Below are 12,891 nucleotides of genomic sequence, written 5' to 3'. Positions count from 1 at the left end.
ACGTTGTCTACTATTACTTGTATACCATCTGTTTAGGCAGCTGTTGTCTGGCTAAAAACTTCTTTTTATATGTTTGATGCATAATGATTGTACTTGTTTTATACTAGAGAGTATGCTAAATACAATTTTGACACTTGCCACCTGAAACCCTAGCCTTCTTTGTTTGTTTTTTCTACTTTTACGGTCAGAATGTCACCATTATAGGTAAAATGTTCATTGGTGAACTGTAGCCGGCTCTGCCAAGTTGTGTTTACAGCAGAACTGTGAATGCACCATTAAATGGGAGGACAATCAACCAAAGCTCAAGAAATCCCTAGCAGCCTCTGAAGGAATCCTAAGGTTCCATGGAACCATAGTTTAGAATGGCTGGTATAGCCCCCCTAGCGGTTAAAGGTAATCCCGAGTCAGACTCGGGGTACCTAAAAGCAGGTTAAAAACCCACTTACTTTGTTCCGTCGCTGTCCCCTGGCGTCCTGATGGTCCCTGCAGGTCCTGTGGACATGTCTGCCTCCTCCGATCTCCAGCCGCAAAGTGCAGATTCGATCTCCGGGGTTTCCCGGTGACATCCGTACATGTGTTGGTGCGGCCGGGACTTAGCGGTGGGAAATTCAAATCATTTTATATTGGATTCAACACAAAATAGCTGTATTGAGTCCAATACAAAGAAATATTCATATAATATATATATATATATATATATATATATATATATATATATATATATATATATACATATAATTATATTATATATGATACTATACAGTTACATTACATGTTTAAATAATTTTTCCATTTTTTTTAACAGATTTTTGTGTTTTGGTATTTAAAGTTTATTATTAAATTTATGAAATATCAGTGAGTTATGCCTAAGAATTACAGCCTACAATGAAAAATAAATTTCCATGCAAACAACTGTACCACTTTTTGCACGGAAATTTGGAAGGAATTAGACCGCTAGGGAGGCTAGACATACTGACACCATTTCCATACTACCAGGTAATGCTACAATTTTTTTTATCCAGTTTTGTCAAACCAATCCCCAAAGCAGGCAGCGAGCATCCACATTGTTGAGTAGAAAAGTCTGTGATCAGTCAGGAACAAATAACAACTAATTTTGGTCATACAGTAGCAATAATAAGAAGCATTTGTATAGAAGAGCCCATGGGCATGGTAAGGTTTCAATTTGAACATAATTTCAGCATCTATTTTAATGGGAGCCATTTTTCTCTACCACAAGAGCACGGAGGAGATCAATTCAGTAAACATAATAATGGGTCCGAGAGTTTTTGTGCAGATGTTTAAATGGTATGTTTGTAAGCCTGTGATTACTATTTCTGTTTAAACATTTGCTAATCAGGGTATTAGGAAAAGATTTTAGTGTCTACAAGAAAAACAAAGCAAACAAAATGAAAGAATAAGTGACAACCTGCTCACAATGGCAAGTAGAAGAAAACTCAACCTCAAGCTTGCTGAGCAGGTTTTTTATTTACACTTAGCTATTGCTACCCCAATGTGCAGAAAAATGCAATGGGCTTCAGCACGATGATCCGAAGTGTGATAAAATGCCATCTGCCTTTATCTTTTTACAACACATACCATCACAAAGATCTTTCATAAAACAAAAAGGGATTTTTTGGCTTTTTACCTGCATTGGGACTACCATGACATATGGCCCGGTATGAACCAACCTGTGTAGACCCTGAAAAGATTTAGCGATACAGATAATATTCATATACACATGCAAAAATTATAGACAACCTTTACACGTCCTTTACCATCCTTGTCCTAGTACTGAGAATTTTGCATCTATGTTTTTGTCCAAACTTGCAGAAGTCACTCCTCCTTCTCAGTACATATACTGTCCTGGCTTCAAATACATGGAAATCTGGAAGGAATAATGTTTGCAATACTGGAACTAATGTCCACTAATGTCCATTTAACAAAAAGCGCTGATGGGCAGGGTTTTTTATGACATAACTGACTGTGAAGCCTCTTCTGTCAAAGACATTTATAATGTCCGGTCAGCACTTTTTTCCAATAATGTATAATGAACCACGAATGTGTAAATTACTGTACAGTGTCTGCGTGATTCTGTGCTGCGATGAAATAGCTTTCACTGCCATTCTTGGATCGCAAGTTTGTATGGGAAAAGGGCCTCTTCATCTCCTGTATCATAGTTTGTCCTGGATTTCTATATAGGTTTCTACCTGTTATTATTGTACAGCACTTCATAATATGTTGGCACTTCATAAATAGAAGTTATTATAAAAGTGAACTTAATCTTCATAAATAGAAGTTATTATAAAAGTGAACTTAAACTGAAATTAAGTCCACTTTTATATTAACAACCCTTTTATATAAGGTACAAATTACCTGCTTTTTTAAGAAGGGGGATTAAAACCCTTTTATTTAAAAAAAATTCTGTCCTGTCAGACAGAATGGGAGCGCAGAGCCTTCCGGGATACATGTGCCATGCATTTTGCTTCAATGGGCTAAAAAAAACACTGAGCTCACGGATGCACATCCATCTATGTTACCTGATTTTACGCTTGCGCAGTGCAAGCTCAGGTGATGTAGGAAGAAGGTGGAAGAAGATGATCAAAAATGGCGGCACCCAGAGCTCGTCTGCACCCGAATGAAGGAGGATACCAGGACGACGTGGGAGCCAATCCAGGAAACCTCCAGTGGCATAGATCCGCAAAGGTAAAGGTGTGTGAGTTTTTTTTTTCAGTTTATTTCCACGTTAATAATAATTCCTGTGTGCATGTGCATGGCCAATAAAGATGGCTGAAGATGCTGAACCTGGAAGAGGATCTGGTGAAGATGTTGGCAGAAACATTGGAGCAATGAGGGATATTGCAGCTGTTGAAATGCTAAAGTGGAGTTCTTCGGCACAAAGGTTTGTCCTAATGTACACAATTGTACATCATGGCATACCATTGGCCACTGGCTGCTGAGTTAATTTCAATTAGACATGAATTAAATTAAATAAAAAAAGTCTAATGAGATTGTTTCCTTATTTTATTTCACACACTTTGTAATGACAGATTGTAGTCATAAAATGATACCGAAAAGTTTTCATCCAAGATGATCATTTAGAAGCAGACAGTACATTCTGTATGCACAATACATGGTACTAAGTAGTCCTCTTTCTGCAGCAGGGTCATTCTATTAAAAAAAAAAACATATTTGACTATCAATTAGTTTTCACTTTAAGGGTTAACAGTCACAATTTTTTTTTTGTACATTAGAGTACAGTAGCTCAGGTTTCACGCTGCCAGCAATAAGCTTTATATCATTTATAAAATCAGATAACATAGACTGGGTTCCCACTATGGCTGTGTGATGCATTTTTGAAAACACACATAAGCTTCTATTTATCATGCTATGCATTGTGTTAGGGCAACTCATTCATTTGACTAGGCTAAAAGCATCACAGCGCATAACAAATTGTGCATGCTGCGCAGAGAATTGACAGTTGTTGCCCTGCAGTGTGCTGGTATGATGTAAATGAAGTGCCATTAAGAATGAAAGGCAATGTAACCCATCATACATATCTTGTGATGTCTTGTGATATTATTAAACGTTGCAGAAACGCACAAACTTTGATGTATAAATGCACACATTGCTGCAACATGCTATTGGGAACAAGCTTTTAGGTGCATTACCAAATCACAAAAATACTCACTACTTTTACATTCCTCTCTATTGGACTTCAAAGCCCAGCCCCAAAAAATAATATCTACTGCTGATAATGTTGCCATCATTCAATCTCTGCAGGTTTCCTCATTTTAGAGATCATGTATGAACAGCAAAAATTGACAGCCACCCCTTTAACCAAAAAAGCCCTTTTACTGTGTACCATGAGGATTAACCAATACTATAGTTTCTCTGAATTCATTAATCACCGCAAAGGGCCACGCAATAAACCATAGTGCTGAGAAATTGCTTGATTTATACATTCACTTAGATTTTTTTTATTTTTGATAAATAGGAGCAAACATTTTAAAATAACAGAATGCATTTAAAAAAGCTACTTTTGTGGTTGATATTGAATATTAAGAAAAGTATATTTATGCAGAGTAATGTCAGTAAGTACATTCAATTAACCTGTTATAATAAAATATTGATCAGCAAGTACCTTCAGGTGTCCAAAATGTAATGTATACTCTGTCGGAGGACCACTGATGTCCAAGGGAAGACTGAAAAAGAATGAACATACATTTCCCTAAAATCAGATTTTCACCCCCTAATCTCAGTCATCTATTTCAAATTTATTCCTTCTCTCCTACAAAGTTTGATTTTTGTTTTTATTGTGTGTCATGTATGAAGACATGATTGTCACATGAAGGATAAAAATGTCTTTGACAAGTGGACTGTGATCATAATCTCAGTTTCCCCTTCTCGGGTTGTGCAAAGGGTGTTATCACGGATCGATGGAAGAAAACAGACAGGAGCAGAGTTATTCTTTACTGATTCTTCTTCATTGAGTTATTTATACATCTAATCATTCATATTCATCATCAATTCCTATAAACATTAGCAAAGGTTCATTTAAATCCATTAGAAGGATAACTTTATAATCTGCAGCTGACGTAGGTCCAGATCTTAGAGAGATTCTTCTTCCTTTCTTATGTTACTAAGGAATTACAGTATATGGGTGAATAACTACTGACAAATTCAGAACTCATGACACTCCACTGACTCACCTCCTATATATAATCATGTCATTAAATGACAGCTCATTAAAAAGACATTGCAATTACAAAAAGGCCCAAATGTCAAGTAAGGCTCTGTTTGTGTTTAGAATTGGATATTTCCTATTAGGCTGTAACTAGGGAGCTTGTTAACAAATGAAGAATGCTGCTTTAAGGCCAAATCCGTCAACACTTCTTCATTCCTGACAGGCTGACAGACGGGCTTCCCTTTAAAGTAAATGTGGGCATGTGAAGACTCACTGATGCTGTAGGTAAATGTAATATATAGTATATAAGTATAAAGCAATATTATATATATTTGGCTGTTACCGAACGTTTGCTGGTGCAAAATCATTTACTGTCATTTAAAACACATGCAGTGGTAAGATTCGCCTACAATGAATGCTTATTGAATGTTATTTTAACCACTGCTATAAATATCCCCCAGACAGTGCAAGAGCGCTATAACAGTGGACTTGGTTGTGGCCAAGCTCTGGACTGATAGTCATGGCCTTATCAACATAGGCTGAGTTTGTTCCGTGTTTGGTGAGCGATCCAGGTTTGCTGAATCCAGTTGAGTTGAAGATGAAACAATATTCACCTTTCCAGCTGCTTGCTTGTGAGCATGATGGTATACATGTGAAGTGTTCCTGATGGTTGGTGGTTGCCAGTGGTGGTTCTGCCGGATGGAGCAGCTTACAGAAGAAGCTGAGGAGGATCTGGTCACACAAAGAACAAGCCTGTGGAAAACAGGAAATAAGATAAATAAAAATTTCTTCTTGCATCCCACCTAAACATAAAGCAGGCTTCCTCAACTTTAGGCTTCAAGGACCACAAACTATACAGATGGAAGATTTTGTTCTTATTCTGACTTTTTGTTAACTTTATGCTGTCATTGTTGTTCATTAGGGAATAACTAAAAATGTTTGCGGATCCTGGCCCTATAAGGAGTTTAGGATCTCTGTTGACAACAATTTTATTACAACCTTACCTTTCATTATTTTATTATTATATAAAATATCACAATTGTATGGTGTTTAGGGAGGTACTAATGTATCACTGTAACAGTACAGCTATACAGGAAATCCCCGAGTTAAGGATATCCGACATACGGACTACTCCTAGATACGAGCGGGGCTTTCCTGGTCGCTTGTGTGCAGGACGAAAGCTTGATGATGGGGGGGGCTGAGGTTGTGGGTGATCTTGGGGACTGAGCTCTTTCTGCAGCCTCTTGTAACTCTTTAATGACCAAGACAAACTCTGCAGTTGTTTCTTTTTGCATATCAAAGCACAGCTTGCTCCTGAAGTCAATGAATGTCTAGGCTCCATAAAGATTTTTTTTTTGCTTTGTTTTTGATTAGCTCACAGTGAGGATTTTATACAGCAACTGACACCACGCTGCCTAATAATATGTTTAGACAAGCATCTGTCCTAGTTGCATTTATTAAATAATGTACCTGTTCCAACTTATATACAAATTCAACTTAAGAACAAACCTACAGTCCCTATCTCGTATGTAACCCGGAGAATACCTGTACTAACAGGGGAGTGTTGCGATTATCGGTAAATACAGGCCGGGTGGTGGACTCCCAGTGTCACCAGCTCACTTGGCAGGGACCTGTACGGGGAGGGGAGTCTAAGTGGTGATGGACTTTAGGAGGTGGTAACTAGGTTGTGGCCCCAGTACATACAGGGTCTGGTAACTGCTGACAGGATAGGATGCTTAGTACAAGTATGAAAGGCAAAAACGTAGTCAGACAAACCAAGGTCAGGGCAGGGGGCAATCAAGAGTAGTCATGTCAGAGCCAGGGTCATTATACCAAAGTGTCAATATATGAAAACTAGAACCTGGGAACAGAGCCTGGATTAACTTCTTAAGGCAACAGGATTGCCAATCACTTCCTTATATAGGGTAGGTAATGTGACAAATGGAGATCGTGTGACCAACAATATACAGAGCATGACTGTAGAATATTCTGTTTTTCTGGGGTAAAGGGCAGCTTTAAGGGGAGTCACAGGGTTCAAACCAGGATATCACTAGAGTAGGGGATCCTAGGCAGAGCTGTTGTTGGCTGCAGAGCAGTGCAAGGTGGGTGACAGGGAAGAGGGCACAGATCATCTAGTTCTGTGGGGATCTGTAACAGGAAGATGCCACAGCGAGAGTATAACTGTAGATGCCCTTTCATTATTGTTAACATATTTCTCTCTGCTTTTTTGAATCATTGTAAGTCTGTCAGGAAATTCATGTTAAAGAGTACATACCACCTCCTTCTATTCCTCTAAGCTCCAACATACTTTGTTTTTTGCCATGAGGTCTATATAAAGTTCATAAAGCCTGTCTGATCTTCTTCACAAAAGAAACCACATTTCAAATAATATTCCATATGTCAACCCTCCCACACTTGTGTCTGCTGCTATTAGAGATTTATCTCCAAACCAGAGAAATCCATCCTATCTCTGCCCATCTACAGCATGTACAGACAACAGAACTACCAAGATCTGGCATAGATACCAATAATTCTGCCAAGTAACCCCTCCACTATTCCTGGTGGGGTTATATTACATAACTCTCAGAGGGAAACCCCTGACCCCTTTAAGAGGACCATAATCATCAAGAAGTAACAAACCATGCACACCAATAAAGCGATTGGTTAAAATACAAAATTTTCACCACCTATTTTATAATGGCTTTCAAAAGTGGTAAAATCAGTATATGGAGGTTGGATCAATCATTTAGTCTCATATAATATTTTTTGATAATTTAATTTGTGATCTTTGAAAAAAATGATGCATCATTTTTTGAGATCTACAGAGTAGAAAAATGGACAAATAAGGAGGAAAGATAGACAGAGAGAACTGGAAAGCTCCCAACTGAAAATTGGCACCATGGAATGTATCCTATTTCCTACTGTCACCTACTGCAATTTGGTTCCATTAGGGTGTAATTTCAAACATTTGTAGGGCTGTGTTGCCTTATAGTCTTGCTGTGTTGCCTTATAGTCTTGCTGTGTTTTGTATCCCACTTTCTTGCAGAGCATTGCCTTCATGGATAATCTGTATTACATCACTTGCCAGTAACACCTGGTGAGCTTGTCATCAGAAAGTTGGTTGAAACTTGGACAAAACAGGGAAGCAATTTTCTGCAAGGGTCCCTGGCTTTCTGTTAGAAAGATAGTATCATTGTGTGTCTGGTTTGAGTTCCTAGTGCCTGGAACCAAAGCCTTCAGACTTTTGCCCATCTGTATAAGCAGACTCTGCTGGAGTCATCAATAGAAGAAAGATTCACTCTTTTTTGTGGTTCCAGTAGAAATTATTTGTGATGCTTCTGGATGTCAGCCCCCACCCAACAACTTCTAGCTAAGGAGTTCTAGCAGGAGCCCCATGTGAGTTAAAAGCATAACAAATTACTAGAGAAGCTTCAAGTGATGACCTATCTATTGAGGACGTAATTACTGCAAAGCGGAGGGCAGGTTACATAAACCTCACCCTTCATGCCCTTTAATATACCCAACATACATAAAGAAATTGCTGTTTACATACACTAGTTCTTTTTTGGTGCACATGTTTTTATGCATATGTTCATAAAGGTTTCTTGCATTTTTTTTTCTTTTTTTCCACTTCAAAACTATTACAAGTTATTTGCTATATACAATATTATTGTATAATGATATGTTCTCTTTATGGGGAGGAGGTCAGTGGTCTATTTCAGTCATTGGTTTGTTGTTTACAAAAATATTGTGTACTGTCATACTAGTCCTTGCATTCCCAGGCTTTTGTCAAAAAAGGAGTGATTGGGCAACTTTAAACCCATCTGGATCACTTTTGCACAATAGCTATGAGCCTGCAGAAAATGTAAATGTAAAGTTACTCCTTCAGTGCCAAGATGTTTGGCACATGCCTTTAGCAACCAAAAAGAAGCCATGACTTACTTGTCTAGCTGCACTTACTATGAAGTAATTCATCCACAATGATTCTTACAAAGATCACAACAAAAACTATAAAGTGGGTTTTTAGTCTGGGTCTTGCTTATAATGCTTGTACTTATAAACAAAAAAGTGGAGAAAACTAAGATTTTATTATGTAGAAAAAAAAGAAAAAGCAAAAGAAGAGGTTTTATTTGGCTACATTAGTCAGAAGTCAGAAGACTAATACATATAGTACATGATACATTGCCTAATCACAAGTATCAATAATGAGTTAGACCCCCTTAATTCACCTTTGCATTATTGACATGCTAGGCAAAATAAAGGTGAGGGGGTTGGTTCTAAGCAAACAATCCTGGTAATAAAGATTATAGACAGTAAAGGCAAAGATCCTGTTTTGGTTACTCAACAGAATCTGGTGTGACCTTGATGGTGCAATCCTTAAGTCCCTTATTTCCTGACGCGTTATGCCATAACAGCTTCCTCGGGGGAGCTTGGGACACATATACTTAGTGTGTTTAAATGGTATTAGCTACATTCAAGCAGAACAGTAAAGGGCAAGTTTAGATGTTGCAGGGTTCAAAATGAGGTGCCTGTGTGCTGATAGAGGTCCTCTGTCAGGAACCTTGATGATGAATTTCTCCACAATACTTATTGCTACATAGGTGAATGGGGTTCAGTTCAAGTACAGTACATTGTAAATCTGTAATATGGAAAAGATCAGTTGCAGAAAAAATAAATGCTGGTGACTAACATTTGACCTTTGCTCTTCTGGCCAACTTCCAAATTCAGTACCTCTAAACTATATGCCTAAGAACAATAATACTGTTGTCTGTCTGCTTATTTTTCTCTAGAAAATGTTTACAATAAAAAATTACCTCCTTCAAAGTCCCCAACAATTTTCCATTGCAGTGCATTTGTAGAAACATCCATACCTTTGTGGCCATGAACAACAGCACAGCTCATCTACTTCCAATGTTTGCTCAAAGAGAGCTTTCATTTGCATGACCCCTTCTCTCCTTGGTCCATCACAGTCTATATACAAAATACAAAGTGCTTGGTGAATGGTCAAGGAGAGAAGGTACACCAACAAATGAGAGCCACGACTTTCATTGTCACTGAAGGAACTACAAAACTGTACTGTTTGTCAACACCAAATTGTTAAAGCACTGCACAGGGATATGGGTATTGGCATTGGTGGGGACATCTGTTTATTGTAAGACTATTAACATTTTTTATTTTTAGCCAGAGTTGTACTTTTTATAATGCTGCAGAGAAATGGACTTAGTTTAATTAGCATTATTACTACACTGCCTGGCTTAGCTATTGAAATAATTCTGCAGAAGTGTAGCTATTATTTACCCAGGACATTAAGCCGAGAATCTCAGTATTAGCTGTGCAGATCAGATTGGATTTTCTTGGTAGGCAGCCTATTTGATTTCCATTTGTTTTTAACTAGATTTCCATGAGAATAGTGTATGTGTGACGCTTTTATGTAAAATATTTGATAACTATTGACCTGAGAAATTAGGATTATATTAATAAATGGTCACATGACTCAAACACCAGGGGAAGTCATTATGAAAAATGTTACAATTGTGTGCATGGTGATTACATAGTAATTGTTGTTGTTGTATTTCCCATTCTTTTGAACAAATCTGAAATATTGGCAACGGCGGATAAATGCAAAAAATAATGGCTTTATCATTGGCATCTGGAATAAAATCTCCTAGCAGTGCATACTGTAGAAGGTACAAGAGCTATGACTTATAGAGGATGGTATCTGATCATTTACAAGTTCACTGAATAAATATCTGGGCTGGTATTGAAATGTCAGGATGGAGATGGGGTGTTTACATTGCTGGCTTGCTGTCTGTAATGGTGAATGTTTGTAGGCTTTAAACCCTTAAGAACATATAGAGGAAGGATCAGACCCTCTGTCAAATATTTATTGGTATTCATTTGCCTATTTAGGAGACTTACCCTTATTCTTGTTCTAGTAGTAGGGAGTAGGGAGTCACTGGTATAGATAGTAATGTGATGGGGTATTACACAAATGGGTTGATTTGGGGTATCATTTACATCTTATGCCACACCCCAAAAACCATAACATTAAAAATACAAGGAATAAAAGTTAGGGACATTGTAGGCATCACTAATCTAACAAAAAAGAAAACAACATTATCCATTAAACTCCAAAAAAAAAACATCAATCTATTTCACAATAGCATCCACTGTCACACTTACCTTTTACTCACTAAAACGCAGGCGCATCTCTCCTGCACATGTAGGCAGTTCTGACCCTGGCTATTTAGCTAGCTCAGACACAGCACTCAGCGTTTCTGCAATGTGTCTCCACTAGTGCTGAGCCTACCAATCCTAGCACCCTAGCACAGCTGAGAGTTTTCTGTATACCTGTTGGATAATTCAGTGCTTCCCCTATCCAGCTCCAGTGTTACCCCTTGTTGTCCAGTCTGTTGTTTCCCAATTTCCTTGTGCTGTTCCAGTGTTCCTCTCTGTCTGTGGATATTCCTGTGTCCCGTGCCTTCTGTTGCTTCCCGTGGTCCTGTGTCTGCGGTGGCCCCTGTGTCACCGGTGTCTGTTTGCTGGATCCTTGGTATTTGACCCCTGGCTTGTGACCTGACCTCTTTTGCTTGCTGCCTGCCTAGACCCCCGCCTTCCTTGATAATTCTTCTTCTTAGTTTTTTGGTACCGTGTATCATCCTGCCCACCCTGGTATGCCCAAGGACTGCAACCTGGCAGTAACCAGCAACGCAACCACTAGAGGCTCTGAAGAAGACCTGGGTTTTGCTTAGACTCTGCGCCTTCAGGGCTCACACCACTTTTGTGCAAGCCATAGCACCCCCTAGTTGTCCTGTCTCCCCAAACGTGACATCCACAAGAGCTACATCAATTAAAAACTCCAATTTACAAATGTAACATCCAATAAATTTCCATACATTTAGCAGGGCACCTTCCAATTATACCTCAAGATCTCAACGCATTTCACGGAATATGAACACTTACTCAGGAGCATCATATATGAGAGAGATCATACATTTAATAGTCACATGAAGCAAAGTACAAAAAAATATCTGTCCCAATAACTGGTCAACAGAGGTAAGCAATTCAAAGTTACAAATAAAGGATAAAAAAGTTTGGAGAGAGTCAGGAAATCAGATGGAAGGCAATTTGGCTCTATGGTTATCTTGGAAGGATGTTTCAGAAATAACCCATCAAGAGATCCATCAAAAGTGTACCAGCCAGGTGAGGAAAAATATTTCCGAAGAGGACTCAAACAGCAGTAAAAACCTAACAGTGCTTTAATAATACAAAATAAATTGGGTAGCTTTAATCATGTTTTACTTGTCAGTGAGCTACGGACTTTCATTTCATTTTTTTCTGACAATAGCTCCTGCCATACTGTGCAGATAAAGTGCTACCTTAAGTAGAATTAATTCATATTGTTTTCTCCATCATGGTTGGAAAAATCATTCACTACCATTGATAACACCTCTCTACAGATTCACTGTGTTATAAAATGGGCCACAAGAATGTAATATAGTTATAAACAGATCCCTATCTGTGTCTCAGGATGCTCATTGCATGGAGTTGTAGAGTAATGAAAGGAGAGGAACAGATGGTACAAAACCCAGCATCAGTGCAGGTGTTCATCCATGTCATTTGGCAATCTACCATGCTGGATCAATAAACGACTGACTTTTATTACATGCTATTGTTGACCCTGCATTAGGGTGTCTCCTGCTCATTCCCCTCCTTTCCTTCTCATAGAACAGAACTTATACATACATATAATGGTTTGTTTCTTCCATCACTGGAACCAATCACTAACAAGCAACTAAAATGACAATTTTTCTCTGGATAAATTTGATAGCATTTGGAAACCTTGGTTGACCTTTAAGTCTACTTAGAAAGACAACGTCTCTTAACTTTCATTCTACAATGGAACCCCCCCCCACCCCCACCTACCCTATTGTGTCTGCCAGTTAAGTCTGCTACACAACGAAAATGGGTTTGAAGGGCCTAAACAATTGTTGTATAGCAAATTTCTATGACTTATTTACCGATCAGATCCATTAGAGGTTTTGACATTGATCGAACTGCTATCTGTATTGTTTGGTTGTTCCTAATTTAATTACATTCAAAGTCAAGTGTATTTTTGTGAATTTTGTATCGAGTTTTATTTTTGTAAATGTAGAGCTTTGTTTAGAAGAATAAAACGTAGAGAAGGGTTTTTTTGGCAAAAAATC

General features: G+C 38.2%; 1 long non-coding RNA gene across 2 annotated transcripts in view; it reads right to left on the bottom strand.

The window, feature by feature from the left end:
* Positions 1–3,008: 3,008 nt before the first annotated feature.
* LOC140322197 (uncharacterized) overlaps positions 3,009–12,891 on the bottom strand; it is a 16,750-nt gene continuing 6,867 nt past the window's right edge. Inside the window, exons 2-4 of one of the 2 annotated variants that reach the window (XR_011919165.1) lie at positions 5,299–5,437; positions 4,142–4,202; positions 3,009–3,168 (exon numbers count right to left, since the gene is read on the bottom strand). This is a non-coding gene — a long non-coding RNA (uncharacterized lncRNA). The remainder of the gene's footprint in view (positions 3,169–4,141; positions 4,203–5,298; positions 5,438–12,891) is intronic. The other variant, XR_011919166.1, reaches the window with a different exon arrangement.

The sequence above is a fragment of the Pyxicephalus adspersus genome, chromosome 2 (assembly GCF_032062135.1).
Source record: "Pyxicephalus adspersus chromosome 2, UCB_Pads_2.0, whole genome shotgun sequence".
Classification (NCBI taxonomy): domain Eukaryota; kingdom Metazoa; phylum Chordata; class Amphibia; order Anura; family Pyxicephalidae; genus Pyxicephalus; species Pyxicephalus adspersus.
This window is presented reverse-complemented; position numbering and strand designations above follow the sequence as displayed.